Below are 23,709 nucleotides of genomic sequence, written 5' to 3' on the forward strand. Positions count from 1 at the left end.
CAAAACAGCATGGTACTGGTACCAAAACAGAGATATAGACCAATGGAACAGAACAGAGTCCTCAGAAATAATACCACACATCTACAGCCATCTGATCTTTGACAAACCTGAGAGAAACAAGAAATGGGGAAAGGATTCCCTATTTAATAAATGGTGCTGGGAAAATTGGCTAGCCATAAGTAGAAAGCTGAAACTGGATCCTTTCCTTACTCCTTATACGAAAATTAATTCAAGATGGATTAGAGACTTAAATGTTAGAGTTTTTTATTTAAAATCAATTTTATCTGATGTAAGAATAGCTACTCCTGGATCTTCTTTGACTTCCATTTGTATGAAATATCTTTTTCCACCCCTTCACTTTCAGTCTATGTGTCCTTATAGCTGAAGAGAGTCCCTTGTAGGCAGCATATAGTTCAGTCTTGACTTAATTTTTTCCTTGTCTTTTCTTCCATTCAGACACTCTGTGTCTTTTGATTAGAGAATTTAATCCATTTACATTTAAGATAATTGCTGACAGGTAAGGACTTACTACTGCCATTTTATTAATTGTTTTCTATTTGTTTTATTGATCTTCTTTTATTTATCTCTTACTGTCTTCCTTTGTGCTTAAATATTTTCATCTAGTAGTATGTTTTAATTCATAACTTTTTACTTTTTGTGTATTTATTATAAATTTTTGCTTTGCTACCATGAGGCTTACAAAAACCTTGTTATGGTTATAACAGGTTAAGTTAGTGACAAGTTAAATTGATCACAAAAGAAAAATCAAACTGTACACTTTTACTCCAGTCCCTCCAACATCTGGAATTTTTGATACCTCAATTTAAATCTTTTTATGTTGCCTATTATTGAAAAATCATTGTATTTATATTATTTTTAAGAATTTTATCTTTAAACCTTTATATTAAAGATGTAAGTACCTTACACATCATAGTAAGAATATTATTCTGAATTCGTACTTCCTTTGACCAGTGAGTTTTACAATTTCAGATGTTTTTGTGTTACTTGCTAGCATACTTTACTTTCAACTTATAGAACTCCTTTTAGCATTTTTTTTTTTGTAAGGCAGATCTGGTGGTGATAAATTCCCTTAGATGTTTGAGAAAATCTTTATTGTTCCTTTATTTCTGAAGGATGGTCTTGCTGGTTATAATATTTTTGGTTGCCAGGTTTATTTTTTTCTTCAGGACATTCAATATTTCATTTCATTTACTAATAGCCTATAAGGTTTTTTTCTGATAAATCTGCTGCTGGATGTATTGGACCTCACTTATATATTGTTTTCTTCTTTTTTCTACCTGCTTTTAGGATCTCCTCTTTGTCTTTGATCTTTGGCAATTTGATTATAACATGTCTTAGGGTAATCTTATTTGGATTGGATCTAGATATGTATATCTCTCTCAGTGTTTGGAATGTTTTCTGCTATTTATTTAAATATGCTTTCTACTACTTTGTCTACTCCTTTTTAAAAACAATACTTGAAAATATGTTTTTTAAATGCTGTGCCATGAGTCACATAAGCTTTCTTCATTCTTTTTTGTTGTTTGTCTTCTGTCTTCCTATTTTTACATGATCTACCTCTGAGTTAACACATCCTTTCTTCAGTTTAATTAGTTCTGCTGTTGATGCTCCCTATTGCACTTTTCATTTCATTTATTGTATTTTCAGCTAGAAGATTTCAGTTTATTTTTGTATTTTTCTCTCTGTTAAATTTCTTTCATACATTTCTGAAGTGTTTCTCTGAATTTTTTGAATTTTGCTGAGCTTCCTTAAAAAAGATATTTTAATTTTTTGTCTAACTCTTTAGGGTACTCATGGATGTCTCATTTATTTTTCTTGTTTAATTACATCTTGTTTTCCTGAATGTTCTTTTTCTTTGTGGTGAAATATCAGTGTCTGCACACTGAAGAAATAGGTACCTATGCCAGATTTTGTAGTCTGGTTTTATCTGGGAATGTTACTCAATAGTAAGCCTGTTGCAGTGAATGCTTCAGCCATTTCAGTGGCCACTTGCACCTAGCAATACAACCAGCAGTTGTGCCAGTTCAACCAACAGTGCTGCCATCAAGATTCATGCTGGTTCCTGTGAGCTTTATCCCCATTCTTTTTTTCTCACTGAGCCCAGGTGATCTAGGGTTGCTGTCACTTCCCATGATTACAGGGGTATACGATAGCTTCCTGCAAAGGACCCCAAAATGATAGGGAAGCTGGGTGTCTATCTCCAATTCTTTCTCCACAGTAGAAACCATAGGTTCAGGGGATTTTTCTGCGTGTAGCACTGTGCCAACTTTGGAAAGCAGAGTTACAGTCATGGAGAACACATTATCTAAGCATTTAATGAAAACCTTTTCTTGCTTCTGAGGTCCGAGGGGGTGTCTTAGCCTCATTCATTCGTGAATCCTGGGATATTCAAGGTAGTAACCCTGCCAGTGGGTAGTTGCAAGTTGGGTTTCTGTGTTGTGGGGAGTGAAGCTAGGAAACTCCCATTCTGGCATCTTGCTGACATAATTCCTCTGATCAAACTAATTTTCAATATTATTGATATGCTATTCACTTCAAAGATGTAGATCTTTCTAAAATGAAACCAGAAAATTCATTTAATCATCTATTCAATTTATGAAAAGCAAAATAATCTTTTCAATTATTTATGTAGAAAACTTTTTTTAAAAGTAAAATAAAAGTTCGAGTTAAGAGAATATCCTGTGGTGTTAATTCTTGCTTCTCAGTGAATTTAAGGTGGCAGAATTTCCTATAATTCTCAAAAAGGTAATATCATTCTAAAAATACTCTAAAATACATCTGCTTAGAATATAAACTTAAATGCCCAAAAATAACTAGAAATGGTGCAGTTATAGTAAAACCTTATTAATACAAATGTTTTAATGGGGACTGTCCTATATCTCAGGACAAATTAAAGAAAATGAAAATATTCAAATATAACTAGCAGGTCAAAATAAAAATTAGTCTGCTTAAATGAGAATTTGAATGCCACATGCATTCAAATAATTATGATAAATTACCTTAGATAAGTTCATATAGATTATCTGCAACTTATTTATGGATCATTAGGCAAAATTTCCTTCATCATTAAGGATATACTAGAATCAATTCTAATTTTCAGATATCCTGAATTTAGAAATGATATGTAAGTTCCTATCAATTTAGGGTTTAGTGTTCTGTGTTACAGAACATCCAAAAAGTTCACCAAAATTGACCTGTTCTTTTAGAAACACTAGTTTTATGAATTTAATACTTTTTTAAAGCAAATAAATAAATAAATAAATAAATAAAATTAACCAGAAAACCAGTATGTGTATATGATCAAGAATAGCTGGTTTGTGTTGAAATAAGTCCAAAGGTCTGAAGTTTGATCCATTTCTTTTTCTGTCTTGTAACATGGTCTGCAAAGAGGGCTTGGGAAACGTTTTGTGTAAAGGATATGAACAGACAACAGTCATGTTTGTTGATAAGCAGCCAACAAACATATGAAAAAAATGCTCAACATCACTAATTGTCAGAGAAATGCAAATTAAAACCAGGATTTACCATCTAACAATAGTCAGAATTATTACTATTTAAAAAGTCAATAAACAACTGATGTTGGTGAGGATGCAGAGAAAAGGGAATGTTTATACACTCTTGGTGGGAATGCAAATTATTACAGCCTTTATGATAAACACTACGGCAATTTCTCAGAGAATTAAATGTAGAACTACCCTTCAATCCAACAATCTCGCTACTGGATAGCTATACAAAGGAAAAGAAATAATTTTATCAAAAAGTCACCTGCACTCGTATGTTTGTCGCAGCACTAATCACAATAGTAAAGTCATGGAATCAACCTAAGCATCAACATACCATGGAATACTAAGCCATAAAAAAGAATAAAATCCTGTCTTTTACAGCAACATGGATGGAACTGGAAACCATTATCCTTAGTGAAATGACCCAGAAACAGAAAGTCAGAAACCACGTGTTCTAACTTTTATAAGTAGGAGTCAAACAGTGGGTGCACATGGACATACGGTGTGGGATAACAGATATTGAGGATCCCAAAAGGTGAAGGATGGGAGAGAGGTGAGCCATGAAATACCACCTATTGGGTACAATGTACACTATCCAATGATGGTTACACTAAAATCCCAGATTTTACTACTGCACAGTTGTGTTTCTATCCATGTAACACAACTACATTTGTATCCCTAAAGCCATAAAATAAAATAAAATTAATTAAATAAAATGCTTATAATGTACCTGTGGTTTGCAAAAAAATTATAGGAGTATCCTGCAAACATTTAAATTTCTACAGAATATTTTCAAAGTTTGGAAACAGATAATTTGCTCTCTTTAGAAACTTTATAACATCACAAGATAAAGAAAATATTTGATGAGTTGAGAAGGGGAAGATTAAGAAAAATGAGTTTTCTTTTTAAATAAAGAGTAACTATGCTTAAAAAAGAAACACAACCGAGTTTGTAAACTATCATGCTAACAGTCCTAATTATTGAGTGTGTCTGGGAGATTAAGACTTTTGTGCTAATAAATGCAAATTATAGCCAGATGTAGAGATAGATAGATGATATAGCTATAGCTATATAGAGAGTTATAAGAAATTCTCTTGTCTCAGCCTTCCAAATAGCTGGGATTACAGGTATGTGCCACCAATCCTGGCTTTTTTGTTTTTATAAGTAGCGACAGGGTTTCACTATGTTAGTCAGACTGGTTTTGAACTCCTGACCTCAGGTGATCAGCCCACCTCAGCCTCCCAAAGTAGGTACTGTTTTTAAAGATAGCATAACAGTTCTGCTGCATTTAAGCAATTCCAGGCAGAAGTGTATTTGTCTCAAGGGAAAAAAAGAGAGGGAGAAAGAAAGAAGAAAGGAAGGAAGGAAAGGAAGGGTGGGATGCAGGATGGGAGGATGGGAGGGAGGGAGGAAGGGAAAGAAAGAGAGAGAAAGAGAGGAAGGAAGGGAGGGAGGGAGGAAAAGAAAGCAAAAAAAAAAAAAAAAAGAAAGATAAGGAAAGAAAGAAAGAGGAAGATAGATGACCCAAAGCAAACCAACCCAAGGACCTGAGGATTTCTATTTTGGCTTTTAGTTATATTCTCAGCTGTGTTTTCTGTCCCATAGCGTAAGCTGTCAAAGTAAATCTTGACAATTTGGAAAATAGAGGGCAATGTTGAATCTGGAGATGTTTAAAAATTTTATAAAGTTAACTTCCAATACATTTTGCTAAATTGGAAGAAAACTTGAATATAAATTGGAGTTACATATCTAGTTCTGAGTCATGATTTTATAAAAACTGCTTATCTGGGAAAATACTTCATAAACTGGGAAAAGATGTATTCAGTCCAATTAATGGTCCTGCTAATGACATATATTGTAACCCTTGCATTTTTTCTCTGAGTAGAATAACTTAGACATTTTATAAAAAGGATTTGTGCAATGATATTTGCTAGTATCATGTCAATTTTTCCTTTTATTCTTGACCACAACTCAGCCCATTATTTGCCACCCAGCCATAATGAAACCTGGATAAGGCAGCCTCGTGTGGAATAACAGTAACAACAATAATATATAAACATTAATTAAGCACTGTTCAATTCTTTATATAAATTATACCAATAACCAACACCTCTCAATAAACATATGAAAAAAGTTAATATAGTTGTCTTTTTTTTTTTAAACTAGAGATTAAATAACGTTCTTAATAAGGTCATACAAATAACAGAGGAAGGATTTGGTTTCAAACCCAGGCAGAATGACTGTAGAGTCTATAATCTGAACCTGTATGTCATCTCTGTCTGATAGGGAGGTAGAACGCTGGCCTACTCACTGAAGATGGCTTTATACTTCCTTTGAAATTCGTAGAGTGACTTGTTAATCGAGTGTCAAGATTAGCCTTTCTCTATTATCCAGTTTCATGTGACACATGCTACTCAGATATCTATTAAAAATAGTTAACGATAAAGGCATATATATAAGCATATATATGTATATTGACATACACCTGTACATTTATGAATATGTATTCATCAGTAATAATGCAAAATATATACACTATGTATTATTTATATCTTTATTTATCTCAAATACAAAGGGCTTATTTTATTAATTTTAAATAAATTATGTAGGAAACTTTTTTAAAGTAAAATAAAAGTTTGAGTTAAGAGAATATCCTATGGTATTAATTCTTGCTACTCAGTGAATTTAAGATGGCAGAATTTCTTATAATTCTCAAAAAGGTAATATCTTTATAAAAATACTCTAAAATACGTCTGTTTAGAATATAAACTTAAATGCCCAAAAATAACTAGAAACGGTTCAGTTATAGTAAAACCTTATTAATACAAATGTTTTAATGGGAACTGTCCTATATATCAGGACAAATTAAAGAAAATGCAAATATTGTCCTTTCAAATATAACTAGCAGGTTAATTTATTAATTTTATTAGTTTTCTTATAAATATCATTTATAAAAATATTATAAATTATATTTTATTTATAATAAAATTATTAAATTTAATTTAATGTTATTAATTAATCCTGCTCATTTAATGTTCTTTTTTTAAGTGCCAAGTAGCTATGTTTTTACTCTCCTTTAAAGATTTTTTAAAATTAAGGAAAGCACAGAGAGGATGAGCCCACCTATTTTTCAAAGCTACATTGGCGAATGATTGACTTTCCATTAAAAAGTAACACACCCACACATAAATACTAAAACTAGGGTCTCTCAGAATGTTTTCAAGGTTTTATAAACAGAAAATATTGCTTTGACACTTCTTTAAAGATTATGGGTAATATTAGCCACGGGACGGAAGAGGCTTTACATAAACCATACCACCCTGTGAAGTGAGATAGGTATTATTTCACTTACATACTTTTCAGTAATTCTAGTATGTCACAAATTGTTTACAGGTGTGCCTATACTAACAACTACCTGTTTTGTAATTATTTCCCCCAAATGATTAACCTATCATCCAGCCTTATTTATAGTTGTCCTTAATCCTTCCCCAGGATATAGATTATTAGGATGCATTTATTTCAAATATATCAAATACACTTTAAGTGTGATAATCTAATGTACTGAGAGGCCAGCTAGACTGAAACCATCATTTAAAGTTTCTATGCAATTGTAAAACTAAATATCTTATTATCAATTGAAAAAAAGGAAACATTAGAAATTCCTGAGATGAGATTCAACATCATGTCATTATCTCTTGATGTTAAAAGAAAGGATTTTGCCCCAACTACTGTCATAATGTATCACATTAGCTTCTAGCCCGAGAATCTGGGGGAAAGTACGTGTGTGGAGGTTTGTCTTTTAGAAGACAGAGTCTAAATCTTCTAATCCTTTATTCCACAAAGATGTTTCCTTTAGACTATTTCTTATTCAGAAAACCACCTCCTACTAATTGGCATTGCCGATACCACTTCTTTTTCCACTTACAAAAAATAAATGTATACACACAGTTATGATTCCAGTCCTCATGTATCTTTTTATTTATCTTATCCTGATCTATCAATCAGAACACCTCCCACTCATATTTATGTTGATTGCTTCACTTTCCGTTGTTGATACTCAGTTTTAATACAAAGGGAAAATAATTTCATTTTTAAATCAGTATTTTCATAAACACAAGTTTATATTTTTAAAATTCATTTTCTTAGCCTAAACACTTTTCCTTCTTCAAATAAATAAGCAAACAAATTGCCACAATGACCCGGTAAATATTTGGAAATTAAGGATCTTCTTACTTTTGTTATTCTATGAATTTGCTGTAAAGGAGATATTTGAAACTTGTTTTAGAAAGTACAGTAGTGGGCTTATGCACAAGAAAATATTTTTCACAATGGCAGTTATCTTGCCACTAATTTGCTTTTAGAGCTTTATGCCTTTCAGCTAATAAACAGTCTACATTTGTTTAATCTAAATTAAACTACTCTCTCAAAATTAACTTGTTCTACTGGCAAATGAAAAATGTTTTCCCTTTGGATTTGTACATAAATGAATTAAAATGCAGGATGCTTTGAATCCCTAAAGAGAGAAACACTTAAGTTTTCATTCAGAAGCAGACAGCTGAAGTACACAAGAATGTCCACTCATCTATATATTTCCTAGAGTAAGAAGCTCTTATTACTTGGTGGTCTGCTGATATTAAAAAGGAGAGATGTAAGTTGCACTGGCCAACACTTATTTTATTGCATTGATGTTAATTTGCATATTTGGTTTAGTTCTTTGAATACATAAGGCATAATTTTACAGTTGTCAAATGTTGCTAGCTGTTAAAGGGAACGGGGAAGAGCAATAAGATCACAATTACAAGTGCTTCATAGCATTTATCCAAACTAGAAAGTTGTAGAATTGTTCAGTTGCTTTGGAACTAAGATTATAACCTCCAGAATTACATGGATAAATCTTCGTTACAGACCCATCATTTGGCGTCAGCTCATACGTACAACACTCCCTGTGACTCTTTTATTAAGACATCTTTATGTCTCTAAATTTTAGCTCAGAAAGGTTACAAAGTTGGTGTCACATAAATGTAACTTGAGTAAATACATTATTTAAGTAGCCTGTCTGTAATTTTTGTAGAACTTAACAAAGTCACAGTGCAAGTTATAGAACCCCCAGACATGCTTAAATAAATGATGGTAAAAGCATGCTGATGATCCTGTCTATGACTTACTGCTAATTTTTTTTCCATTTTCCTGCAAAACTAACCAGAAAAAGCAACAGAACTACTGGATGAAATACCTGTAACATCTCTAAAACTGTTTTATAGAATTTAATGAAATTATTTTCATATTCATTTGAAAACAAAAAAGCAGATAACCATAGCAAACTATATATTGTTGACATTACATCAAATATAGAAATCAGTGTCACAGGATTGATATCTTGACAATATTAAATTTGACTATCTAGGATGCTTCCTAATTTATTAATTTTGTTTTAATATCCTTTAATTAAACTTTGGGGTTACCTCCACATAGGCCTTGGTTATTTCCTAATTTTATCAAAAATATTTTATCTAATTTTTTGCTATTGTTGATAGTTTTTTTTTACTGTATTTTCTATTATATTATTGCTCTTATATAAGGAAGTAAATTATTTTGGTACTTTTGGTAACCAGATATCTTACTGAACTTTTCACCGGGTGTTTCCTCTGTATACTTTAGATGTTTAATAACATGTGCAAGTAAAAATTTTATTCCCTCACTTCAAAGAGTGATGTTTTCTCCTTGATTCTTGTAATATGGGCTAGAAATTTTGAAATATTTTTAAACACTAAAGATGAAAGGGAAGGTTCTTCCCAATTCCTTGACTTTAATGAAATTGCTTTGCATGTTTCACTGTTAGGTATGGCATTGGAAATGAGTTGGGTTAGATATTCTTTGTTATGATTAGGATGTATAAGTCCTCAGTATTTTTTAATGAAGAATTTTATTAAATACTCTCAAAATCAACTCAAATCAGGCAAAATGTTCCTCATATTTTAATACTGTGATTCATTTTTTTTTAAGTACTGAAATTAAATAGTCTTTCATTTCAAATTCTTCTTGGAATTTGCACTAAATATATTCTCCTTTTAATACATTGATAAATTCAGTATACTAAACTTTATTTCACTTTTTGCCTCCATGTTTGTAATTGTTGTTGGTCTGGAGTCTTCTGATTTTTTCTCTCTCAGATTTTCTTACCTGTATTATGCTCAGTATATAAAACAGATTGGGAACTTTCTTTCTTTGTTTTCCTTTATGCTCCACAGGGCCTATACATATAAAAGACTTTTTAAAATATAAACTTAAAGAACTAGGCTATAAAACTACCTATACCTGAAGATATTGTGGAAGACAATTCTCAGACTACTTTTTTCCTTTCAATTTCTTATCTGTTTATTGGTCTATTCAGTTTTCTGCTTCTTGAATATGTTTTAGGTTTTTTTGTTGTTTGGGATTTTCATATTTTTCAGACTCTCATTTTTCCTAGCCATTCTCAAAATTAAGAGATGTATTTCGGCTCTGATAGCATTTTCTCTTCTGTCTCTTCTTTCTCCTCCTGTTCCCTCTCTCATCATAGAACACTGATGTTGCAATTACCAATTCTTCATCACCACCACTATCAGCAGCAACTAACTTTGGCATCTCTGCCAGCTACTAAAAGGAAATGTTTCAAATCTATAAATCACAAATATGTAGGCTTATCACATGTGCATGATAAGATTCTTGCTAAAAAGTTATTAATTTTGTTAACACTTGAATAATTTTTTTACATATTTGTAAACATCTGGCTATTAAAAATATTTTAGTTGATTGACTATTGATCATTACAGGTAGATGTTCCACATAGACAAAGTCATCGATGTATTCCATGTTGGTAATTAAGAATTCCAAATACGGTTGGGAATTACTATGCAGTAATTAAAATGATTCAAATAATTATCACTTAAGGGAAATCAAGCTATTTCTTTTTAAATATATAAAAAGATAATTCCAATAGAATTTCTCCTAGATTGTTTCATGAAATATCTAAAGTTGTACTAAATTATTTTGTTAAAAGAGGTTAAGATTTCCTTCTTTGAAAGTTTTTTCTTCTTTCATATGCCAGGGAGTGTTTTCGGTCCTGAGAATAAGAAAATATTTTATAAAGCAAAGGAGCAAAAAAAAAAAAAGGAAAAAAAAAACCACCTAAAATAAATGTCAAGCAAAGTAGTGTAAGGGGATGCAGTAGTCGGGTGAAGAGGGTTCTTGTTTTTAGTAGGGTGTTCAAATGTGCCTTTTCTAACGAAGAGACATTTGAGGAGAGCCCTGCTAGAAGAAAGGCAGGAAGTCATGTTTGAAAGAGGCACTTTCTAGGAAGAACTAGAAGCAAGCAAAAGGCTTCAATTTAGGAAAACATCTGGTGTGCTTGAGGAACAGCATGAAGGGAGATGAGTGTGCCTGGAGCCAAGTGAATGAGAGTGTAGACTCAGGGAGATACTTGGGGCACAAAGCAGACCATGCTGGGCCTTTTTGCCCATGGCAAAGCCTTGGGGTTTAAATATGAGTGTTATGAGAAGTGTTGAGTGGGTTTAACATCATTCCAGAGTGTTTGCATGCATATAGAAGAATCATCTACCTCCAGATATTTCTCACGTTGATCCAAATAGAAATGAAAATATTCCTTGCCTTCTCTAGAGCTAATCATAAAAGGTGATCATCATCTGCCAAGGAGAGTGGAAAAGTGTGACATAATTCTTCAAATGAGATGAACTCATAGGGTATTTTCTACTTGGAAATCTTATGATTCTGAGACTGTGAGATGTACAGTATACACTAACAAGATTTATCTTCCAATTCTTATGTTTGTTGGGAAGTAGCAAGTAAGGCAACATGATGTATTGGCATAAAGAAAAGGACATTAGGCTTAGATTCTGGAGACTTTAGTTCTAATTCACACTGTGCTTCCCATTAACTGTAGGACACTGGGGACATTGTGTGTGACTTGTTTACTTTTCCAGGCTGTGGCATCAAACAAAAAAATTTTAAGTAGGTAAACTTTAGGATTTTCAGTGTTACCAAAATTTTATTGTTCAATAAAATGCTTATCTGCATTCACCTCTGCTCATTTCTTTTTCCTTTTTTTCCTCACAGAATTTGTGTCTTCTGCTTGTCGTGCTTGTAAACTTGAGAGAAAACTGACTTCTAAAAAACATATTATTTAAAGAATAGCTAGCAATTGATACTACTTATTTTCGTGATACTTCAGACTTATCAAAAATTAGGCCATCTCATTTCCACACCAAAATAACTCCATGTCATAGTAGAACAGGTGTTGCTACTGGTTTTAATAGAGGAGCAATTTAAAGTATCAGTGTTAAAGAATTTGTTCAGCATCACGTGACTATGCCTATTAAGTACATAATAAATCCTAGGGTTTATATAAGCTTTTCCATTAAGGCCAAACTCTGGCTGAAGTAGAATAAAAGTATCATTCAACTCTAAACAGTCTTCCCTAGGCCGTCTGACCAAGGTTGTAAGTAGGTGAAGGCCTGGATCATTTATGTTTTATCTAGTGGGTATTTAGGAAGCATGATAGAATGAGGCCAGAGAAGGATATTCCTCAGATTCCCTTATCTTATAAAATAATGGCTATCTCCAGTGATCAATCATATTTCATTGTATTTCTTCTGCAGATTAATTTGCTTTTTCCATCAGAACATTTTTTGCTCTAGGCTTCTTCCCTTCCAATCAAATATTTTGGCCAGAGAAAACAACACATGATTTGGGTGCAGAGGTAAGTTGTGGGTCTTAAATACTTAATGAATTATTTAAATACATCTCTGAATTATTGCTTCATTGTGCAACTTGTGTAATCTATAGTTTTTGATGGTTTGCCACTTCCCTAAACAGGGTATTCTTATTGTTTCTATCTTCAGCAGTTTTCTTATTCTCCCTCAGTGTGGTTGTTAGAGCGCTGTTTTGTCTGATAAAACAAAATCATTCAAGAGCAGATGAAGCGGTAATTACAATCAGAGTTCATACTTGCAGGAGATGAAATAAAAATTAAAAGTACTAACTCTGTGACATTTTGATTATTTGGAAATTCTCCCAGACTGACAGATGACTGTAGGGCACATGGATAAATTTAAATGTAAGACAAGAGGCTCCTTGTAAATCAAACACAATTGTCTCGGACTAGGTTTTACATATATTTGCCAATTCTCTGATTCTTGTGGAATTCTAGGTTTTTGATTAAGAAGTTAGTTATGAATAATGGACATTTTTCAGATTGTTGGTAAAATGAAAAATATGTTTTACAAATGAACAAAAAGAAGTCTGTTTTCTAAGGAAAAATGAGTGGTACAAGTTTCCACCTTTAAATAAATTATATGTTCTTTTTTTTTTTTTTTTTAATGGTAAATCTAATAACAGAGTTCTACTTTTGCTAGACAGGTGGCTCTTCAATTAAGACACCATTGTGTTGAGCAATAAATCAGTATTCATGTAGTCATATTCACTTTGTTCAAGTTCTCCAATTCACACAGTGGGATCTTCACACATTTTTCAAACAGGAGTGATACAGCCACTAGTTAAATAACTGCAAGAAACAAAAACAGTATCCAAACATTTTGGAAAATAACACCAGACATTCTGTGCAAATCGTCTTTCCACTCCTCTCTTCCCTAACTTACCTTTTAGTGAGTGAGTGATAACATTGTGTGGGGAGAAAGGACCAGGAAATGCAAAAGCTTCTACCACTTTTTGGATGCTTTGTAAGAGAATGGGGCAGTTGTAATATCCTTCCATTGATTCAGTGTCTTCTTTAATAAAATGGTAAATTATTTCTTGCTTAATGATGGAAAAGAATTAAGTGATAATTTGGAAGACAAATTTAAAATGTTTAATTGTGTTATGTAACTATAAAGTGTAAGTGTCAACTTCCAATCAATACTAGTTCTATTCTTCTTTAAGGCTTTTTACATTTCTGTTACTTAACAAAACATACAACCGTAGTAATAGTTTTGACTGGTTAATTGTTCCTATTTTAAATTATATGATTTATTGAAATGAGTATCTATTGAGAAATAAGGTTTTAGTTTCAACTCAACCACTGCTTATTTGGGTACCATGGGCAAAAACCTGATTTTTCGTTTTCCTTATCTTTAAAGTGGGGAAAAGAATATCTGCTACATGAATTCCATAATGGATTAATGGGAAGAAACAAAATCCATGACAGAACTTGGTTAAGGAAATAACAACAAAAAAATGGTACAATGATCTGTGAAGAAACGAAATAGCCCTGGCAAAAGTATGATTGTGAACAACCTGAAAGTCAGAAATACAATGATAAGAATAGGTGTCATTTATTTCAGTGCTTCCTCCATACTAGACTCTATGCCGAGTTCATGCCATACATTTCTCAGTATTACACTATGAGGGAGATAGGGAGGCCAAGCTAGGTTAAATAATTTAATGAATATTAATATACTTCAAAACCAGGATTGTCTGTCTCCAGGATTCTTTAAATCACTACCATTAACCTTCTTAGTAAGTATACCTGCTCTCTCCTTACAACACTTTAGGATGATTGATGTTTCACAAAAGTTAGCTACAATTACTTGGGTGGGATCCTCTTCCATTGTCTCTGTAAAGCACCTAACAGAAAATGAGAATAAGCAAACATTTGTACATGTCTGAAAAGATGAACTAGAAATAAGATTACTAAAATTAAGAAGAGTATGTATTGAAGTCAAATCAAATGATACCCCATCTTTAAAAATGAACAGAATTGGGAGGAAGATAGATCTTGGAAGCAGTTAATCAAAGCCCTTGTCATTTGTATCATTTGCAGAAATAGTTACAGGGAAGAAATTTCAAATAATGGAAGCAGAAACAAGTAGTAGTTCTTCTCAGACACAGATTAATTCTTATTTTGTTATATTACACAGTTACCTAAGTTAATAATTTTTTTACTTATTGATCTAAAAGAAACCACTTATCAGATGTGATTTTTAAATCTTACAGATATCTGTTTATGATGTAGAGAAGTCAATGCCCTATGTAGGATTTAAGATCTAGGATTTTTGTTTTCTTTTTAAACAAAATTGGCGAGTGAGAAATCTGTCTTCTCTCTGTTTTTTTTTTTTTTTCGTTAAAGAAAACAAAAAAGGCTTTGAGAGTTGTAATGTTTTAGACTTTTGTAATTGACTTGATAGATTGCACTTAATTGATTTAAGTTCTATACTCATAACAGGCCTACAAAGGTCTCATTAGACAAAGAGTTTGGAGTTAAGTGAAGAGCCAGAAGCTTTTTCTGCAGGGCTATGTATTTGAATGCAAAGCTAGAGGAGTAATTTTTAAAGAAAATATTAGAGTTACCTTTTCTAGGAATGTCTTTTATAAATGAAATATTATTTTTGGACATCCTTTGTTTTATAGTTAAGCAACTGCTGAGAAAATTTTACAACTTAATTCGAATCCCAGAAAAAACAAATTAACTCCATGGGACTTCAAATTAATTTTTCATTATGAAGATTTTTTGTTCTTGGTCTTTTTGTTTCTTATTACTGTTTACATATCCTCTTAATGAAGTCTTCCACTATATAATTTTTCCTCTTCTCTTTATGACAATGAATCAGGCACTCACAGCTTCAGGACACTCACTTTCTTTGTATATTCCTTTAGTACCAAAAAACTCAACATAAAGAACACTGAACTCTTTCTGCTTCACACATGTCCTTTTCCTTCTGCTCGTTAATAACAACACTATTCTTTTGGATGTATGGAAGCAAAGGTGTCAACTAACAAGAGCTCCACAATGTTCCTACATCCAATCAGTCATAGGTTTCTTAATTTCTTCGTCTCCAAACCAAACCAAGCATATGATAACCTTTCATTATAAACTCTCTTGAGATTAATTCTCATGGAAGAACAACTAAACATATCTTCCCAAGGTGTAGCTCTGATTAGGTTATTACTACGTTAATATAAAACAAAAACCCAATCATTCCTAGTAACTCCATCTGTTTTTTGCTGAGTCATTGTCAGCAGTATTGATGTTCAGTGCAATTTACAATCCACTGTGATCTCACGTTTTTCTTATCTGGCCTTCTTTCTCACTCATTCTGTTGATTCACCATATACTCACTCACCGAGTACTAAAAAAGTGTATTGGCTTTTCCTCAGCCACCACAAAGCTGAGGTGAGAAAATGGTGGGGAGGCTCTTCAGAGAGGAGTCAACAGAGTTCTGGGACCCCACTCTCGCTTCCACCAGAACAGCTTGATATTTACTCAGCTGACAAATTGAGCTTATTGAAGCTTTCATTTAGAGAACTGAATGGTTTAGACAGTTTTAAACATTGCTGCCTCTGGCCAACATTCATACCAACCTTTTCCAAACCCGATGCCTGTTGCCTTCCTGCCCCTAAGTATTAGGCTCTTTTCTCTTCCCTGAAATCCCTTCCACTCAATAGCTGTCCATAAAAAAAGATGTTCAACATCCTTCCGGTCCAGACTCAAGTGACATTTTCTCCAAAAAGTTTTCTTGGATTTTTCCCAGGGAACTATGAATTTTTCCTGTTCTGAACTTTCAAAGTACTTTCGCTACATCCCATATTCCTATGTATTATAAATTCATGTGTGTGTGTCTTAATTCTTTTGGGGATGTGAGGTGATAAGGAGCCTTTTGAGAAAAAAGAAAGCATCTCAGTTTGTTTTAGTGCTCTCCCACTGAGTTTACCATAGAGCTTTGAACCTAGTAGTACTCAAATTTATTGACAAAACATATAGCACAAAGAATATTGGGATGCTAGCACTTCCTTTCCAGGGAACTCACAGAAACTCATTCCGTAGGAATATTCCAGCATATGACACCACCCTTTAAGTAATTTATGAATAATTTGCTTGGGAAATCAAGAGGGTTTCTATATGCTTGGGAAATCAAGAGGGTTTCTATAAGGTGTATATATTTTTTAAAATCCCATTTCATTTATATTTTTAAAGTTATAAAATTATCTATAGGCACTAATATCCTAATATTTACTAATTTTTTCAAAATAAAGATAAAGAGAATAAAAACATCAGAATCAATAAGAAACTTTTAAAAACGGTTATATTTTCTAAGTAATCATAAAAGGGGAGTTGATAGTAAAAAAGATTAATGAGGCCGGGCACAGTGGCTCACACCTGTAATCCCAGCACTTTGGGAGGCCGAGGCAGGCAGATCACGAGGTCAAGAGATCCAGACCATCCTGGCCAACATGGTGAATCCCTGTCTCTACTAAAAATACAAAAATGAGCTGGGTGTGGTGGCACATGCCTATAGTCCCCACTACTTGGGAGGCTGAGACAGGAGAATCACTTGAACCCAGAAGGTGCAGGTTGCAGTGAATCAAGATCACACCACTGCACTCCAGCCTGGCGACAAAGCAAGATTCTGTCTCAGAAAAAAAAAAAAAAAAGATCAATGAGAAGTTTATTCTGCATAAAATAGAAACCTGTAATATATTTATTGGAGAGGCCAACATTTTCTTTTAAGAATCCATTTCTATTTCTTAAATTAGAGTAACATCACTGTCTTCTCTCTATTCCGTGGACTCCAGAGACATATGCCCTGTACCTTGAATGGATCACCATCAGCATAGCCTCCAAACGTTCTATGGACTTGTTCCTTCCTTCTGACATTCTTTTACAATTCTCTTTTCTTTATGTTCTAATCAATCCATGCTGGCCAAAGCTGCAATTACAATTAATCAATGTTCATATTGACAGAGACAGAGCAATAATGAGAAACTGCTGATCAGTAATAAACAGGTTTGGGCCACGTTTTATAAATATCTTGCAGTAAGGGAGGACTAGTCTTACTGACTTAACTCATAAATGACTTATAATTTATTTTCAAGCCTTAACCAGGCAAGTGTATCTCAAAACAAGCAGTAAAGTGGCTGTATTTCTAGTAAGAAAAGCAAAAGGTTTAAATTATTATTGAGGGTGTGAGTGAAGTTGGGATGTAGGTGGGGCATAGGGAAAAGATATAATAATAAGTCAAGGTTTATGCAGCAATAAAATAAATGGTACTTTTACTCAGATTTGCAATTCAAAGTCATTCTTTGAATCTAATCTAACTTTAGTTTTCTATCCAGCAATTAGGCCTTATATGTTCCCAAGATAGTCTTTCGAAAATTTTTAACTGATTAACTTTTACTTACTCCTCCAACTTGTTTATTCTTAAAACAATAATATGTTTAAATCTGCAATTTTTACTTAATGTTTTCTTCTCTCTTCTTTACACATATCAAATCCAGTATAAACACTAAGTTCTACTTATATGTGGTTTCTGTTTATGCAATGCATTTATTATTTGCACTATGCAATTAGTACATTATAAATATACTTGCCTATTCTCTGTGTCTTTCATGGGTATTTTATTCTCAGCAGGACAAAAAGCTACTTGAGGACAGGAACTAGGTCTTAAACTTTATTCACATCCATATGGTTCTCAAAAAAATACTAAGCACCAAGTAACTACTCAGAATTACTTTTCAATGGTCAGCTTTACTGATGGAATTATAAGCTCAGGCTTTAAAAGGCCAAGGAGGTAGTACAAAAAAGTAAGATCAACAGATGTATTTGGAAAGACTTTGCAGGTGAATTTAGCCTAGGGTTACATAAAGAATATAGGCCCTGACCCCAAAAAGTAGCCACTATTCTGCTCTTTTTATTGCTGGAGGAAACATGGTGTTAGCACTATCGGGTATTTTAGCTTTTCTAGAGATAGTATTGTCAAAATGCTATTAGAATTTTTTTAAATTTTAAATTCAGGAAATTATTTTGATTTTGCACCATAAAGCAAGTCAGTAATTTGATGATCTGTGGTTTGCATCTGTCTACATTTTACCAGTTATGAATCTCAGCTTTATGAAAATTAATACTAATACATTGGTAACTTTAGTAAATTTAACTTCTAGAAGTGTGTATGTCTATATAGTTGATAGTTCAAAGGACAGAAATGCCAATTTCTTGGGTGAAACTAAACTAGTATATATATTGTCAGTTTTCATATTGAGAGGTAAAAATTTTGTGTTCAAATGATAATTTCTAGGATAATTTTCCACAGTGTTTATTATGGAGCATCGATTGCACTAAAAAGAAGCCCAGTGTTAATTAACATATGTAGTTATATTGTTTTCAAGAACAAAATACAGAATTAAAAAAATACATAATTCTTAATATAAATTGAGAGAAAATATTTTTTCCTGGATTATTCTGTAAACTTTGGAATTGAAAAGATGCTCTTGCTATGTTCCTCAACTATTCGATTTCTAGACTTTGACCATTCTCTTCCAGCCACAGCTGGGTGAAGGGAATGACAGAGAATGAAAAGAGACTTTAAAACTCTGTAGGTACTTGTAGAAATGGGGAAATAATAAATAGAAAAGATGGCTCTAATTTCCTGGTTCTCTATGCTTTCCTATCAATGGATTAAACAAAGAGACAAAAACACCAACAACGTAAAAAACTATTTAGCAAAATAGAGAAAAATAGAGGTGAAATACGTGTTGGAGCTGTGTAAGAGTACAAACTTATTTTAAGCATTCTCACACACTTCCTTCTTGTTTCAGTATTATATGCTTAGAAAATGTGTTCTTAAAAATGATGGTAAAGGAAATCTAAATGAAAAAGTTTTTACTGTATCAAAAGGAACACATTTGAAAGAATTAGGTGGCAAAAGGCATATCTTTCTCTTAATAAATGATACCTTTACTATGATATATGCTGGCTGGTGATGCACTATATTTACTTTAAATGAAATTCTTTGATGCAATATTGCTTTGATTTATTGGGTGGTTTTTTGATTTAGTAGGAGACAGTTTTGAGTCAGATGGTGGAGCTGATTTACTAGAGAAGGTATTTGATTTGATAGATGATGTATCTTCTTCAGTGTTCAATAAGTAATGATTCAATAGTGAATGTCTGATTTGGTAAGTGAACTATTAGATTTGATTTTGATCTATTTTCTCAGTAAGAGATACATTTATTTTAATAGTTGATATATCTATTTTAATGAAAAATGTGTCAAATTTATGACTCCGTGTTCTTTTTTTCTACATTTGTGATTTATGAATTTTATGACTAACATATATGTTTCAATTAAAGGTAATATGGAACATTCATTACATTCTACAGAGTTAAATTATTCCAAAACCTATCTGAAAGTTTTTCCCCTTTTCTGATAAGATGGTTGTAGTTCGTAAGGTGATAAAATATAACTCAGCTCAAGCAAATACAAACATATCTTTGGCAGAAACAAGTTATGTGTGTGCATATGTATGCATTTAAATTAAGTTAAATTATAATACATACTAGGTTAATAAATAAATCTTCCATTTTTTTCTTTCTGCCCTTCAAAAGTGGCTACTCCAGTTACTATTCTCAAGTTTTCATCTTCTCTAATAAAAAGCTTGCTGATTTTTTTTTTTTCATTTAAAAATACTGATTAGCCTGGCTACTACCTTTCTTTGGATTTACTTTCAGCTTTCCTTATCATGACTTATTGCCTGAACTTTATAGATTGATAGATGAATTACTATACACAGCAAATAATAATTCTACTTGATATGTGTTTGAACCAGCATTCATGTTTGCTTAAGATGTGATTCACTGAATCTGGCTGGGCACGGTGGCTTATGCCTGTAATCCCAGCACTTTGGGAGGCTGAGGGGCAGACCACTTGGTCAGGAGTTTGAGACCAGCCTGGCCAACATGGTGAAACCCTGTCTCTACTAGAAGTACAAAAATTAGCCAGGCGTGGTGGTGCGTGCCTGTAGTCCCAGCTACTCCGGAGGCTAAGGCAGAAGAATCACTTAAACCTGGGAGGCAGAGGTTTCAGTGAGCCGAGATGGTGCTGCTACATTCCAGCCTGGGTGACAGAGCAATAGTCTGTCTCAAAAAAAAAAAAAAAAAAAAAAAAAAAAAAAAGGATGTAATTCACTGAATCTGATTAGAAAAGCTACACATCTTTATCACATAAGCTGAAATATAAAATGTGACCAAATTTTAAATGCCTGATATATATCATCTTAGAGAATTTCATAGTGTGTAAGAAAACAGTAAAAAAAAAAAAAAAAAAAAGAAAGAAAGAAAATAAGATTAAACGCAAATTATGTTCTATGCTTGTTTAATGATGCGGTCTGTTCCTTGGGTAGCTGTGCTTGATTTTCATTTGTTTGACAATAAAGCTAAGTATAAATAGATGCACATTACTTGTTAGTACATCACAAAGAGAAGCAGCAGCATGGCATACAGGTCAGAATACAGACTGGGAGTGCCAGCCCAGGTTTGCATCCTGGTTCTGGCCTAATTCTTTCCTCTTGGGAAGTTATTTAACCTATTAGTGTCTCACTTATTTCATTTTTAAAGTATAGATAAAACTTGTAATGGTTATTAGGGTTAGTATTTGTAAAGAACCTAGAACAGTAAATACTATATAAGTGTTTATTAAATTAAAACACAAATAGGGTTTTCAGAATACCAAAATGAAGACTACTTATGAAAAACCACGTAATTAGTTTACAGAACTGGTTTGTATGATCTCATCTCTTTATTGAAACTCTGTAATTATCCTGATACACATGTCAGTGAATTTCTACATTAGGCATTGAGATTCTGCTGTACTCTTTGATAAACTAAATTTGAAGATCTTAACCTGAATGTCCATGAACTGGATAAAGGACTAAATAAGATTCTGGTAGTTCCTACCACAGATTAAAAATCAGTGGTGAAAAATAATCTCTACATATATTAACATGGATATATGTGTGCATGTTTATATAAAAAGTTAAAATAAAAAGGTATGGAAACACAGTAATAATAACATTTTTCTTGAAGAAGTTTAAGGGGATCAAAATAAATAGTAACGGTCAAAGGAGATTTTTGCTTTATAATACTCTAATTTAAAAAACATCATTTATTTCTGTATTAAATTAATATTAAATGCTAATTTAAAATGGAATATTCCATAAAATGATCTAGTCGATGAAAAAAATTGTAAGAAGCTTTAATCAGTCTTTATTTTTGCTACCATATGCTTGGTTAGCCCAAATTAAAAACACATATTTTTCATATGACTGATTTTTATATTCTGAGTTTAAAAATATCGCAGTTCAGAATTTCCTTTAGGTATATCCTTGTACATTTGCTACCTAAGTAGAAGTCTAACTGAAGTTAATATCATAAAAGGAGTCAATCTTCTGGGTTTTTTTTTAGTTTTTACAATAGCCAACAACGTAATTTTAAGAAACCTCTAGGCATTCATTCTTAACCTGGACAATATCATCCCCAAGGGGTAAAAATTTTGTTCTTGGTAGTGACTGTGGGAACCTTATTATTTCTTGCTCTTTTCATGTATAAAGCATGAGTATATTACATATAGCACATACATGATATATAGTACATCTATGATGTTAATACTGTATTTTATGAGGTGGGATGATAAATGTCTCCAGAAGCTCCTTAGTGATTAATGATGAAGACAAGGTTGAAAAATGCTGCTCCTGGGGATTAAAACATATATTTACTTTTCAATATTCCATGATTAATAATATGTTTAAATACTGAATTATGGCGTGTAAACTGGGTGAGACATGAGACTATAAAGAAGATTGCAGGTAGTAATGGCAGAAAAAGCTCTTGCAGTCTCCACAGTTGCTTATGACATTTCACTGCCATTGAGAGGTAAACTGATACCTAATGGGAATTATACAGGGAAGTCACATACTTCCCTCCAGTCCCTTAGACAACCCAAGTCTAGAGCAACAGGAAGGAGCTATGGAAGGCTTATTAGGGATGGTGAAGGAAACATCATCCATATCCTAGCCTGTGTTTTTAGTTTCAATGATGCATGCCCAGAAAACCTAATTGGCCCAGAGCTTGGAGGAACTACCTTCATCTCTTAAAACCAATTTTTATTTTTTTTCTCAAAAATAAGAATTTTACTAAGAGAAATTAATACAACACCTTTTATTCCCAGAAGAAACACATTATCTTTTTAGAAAGAAAAATTAAATAGAATATACTTCTTTAGTAAACAAAGTAGAAGCAACAGTAATTGCACATCAAGGGCTGACCTTTTTCCAGGCATCATGCTAAGCACTTACCAAGTAAATTCTCTTGTATTCAGACTTTAACTCCTACTTGACAGAAGAGGACACAGAAGTTTGGAGGGTTCAATGAAAGGTGACATTACTATTTCTCAAGGATAATGTAGAAGTATTATCATATCAAAAGACTGTAAGAAATAATCTCCAAGATCCCATTTAAATCTAAGTTTCTAAAATGTGCATTATTTTATTCCATTTTTATTGAAAATGCAGTCCTTAGTTATGCTGATATGCAGATAGACACTCTCGTCCACAGTAATACAGTTAGGAAAGCGAGCTGCCATTTTGACTTTGTGCTCCTCAGCCCTGTTTATGAGCACAATACTTATAACTAGGTAGCGCCTCTGCCTCCCCATTCCCACTGATGCCCTTTCTGAAACAGTGATACTAGGAATAGAGGAATAAGAATTGTGGTAAACACCAGAATTATCTTTCCCTTACGGTTGCAACACGTTATCTCCTTTAATTATCCTAACAACAGCACACAATAGCCTGTAAAGGACATACTGTTTTATGGATGGGGACATGAAGTCCACAGTAGGTAAGTGCCTTGTAGTTAAGATCCCACAGCTAGCGTATTAATTATGCTCTGTCATTTGACTTCTTCTACCCTGCTGCTCTGCCCATTACGCTAATCCCCCAGGCCTAATCAAAGCCCTGAGTGCTGCAGAATATAAACAGAATGTGCCTTAGGAAGGTGAAACTATAGGGGACATTTATACTTTCAAAATTTTGGCCATCCCATAAACATACCAATACCTCATGAAAAACCAAAAAGCAGTCAGCATGCCCAGTTAGTCCAAACAATCTTCAACATGTCATGAGTATCCTTTAATCCTTATTCCAAAGGGTCTGCTTATGACAAAGTCCTCAGAGAGGTCACTCATCAAACTTACACCTACATCCAAATCACACCTGCCTTTAAAGTCCTTCCCCAAACCAAGCGAATTTTCAGTGACTTGCGTTTTAATTTCTTGATTCTCTGAACTCCTGCTGCATTTACATAGAATCTAATACAATTAAATTCTCAACAGACTCTTAGCCTTAAAAAAAATGTGTATTCGAT

This window comes from Macaca fascicularis, chromosome 6, assembly GCF_037993035.2.
Source record: "Macaca fascicularis isolate 582-1 chromosome 6, T2T-MFA8v1.1".
Lineage (NCBI taxonomy): Eukaryota > Metazoa > Chordata > Mammalia > Primates > Cercopithecidae > Macaca > Macaca fascicularis.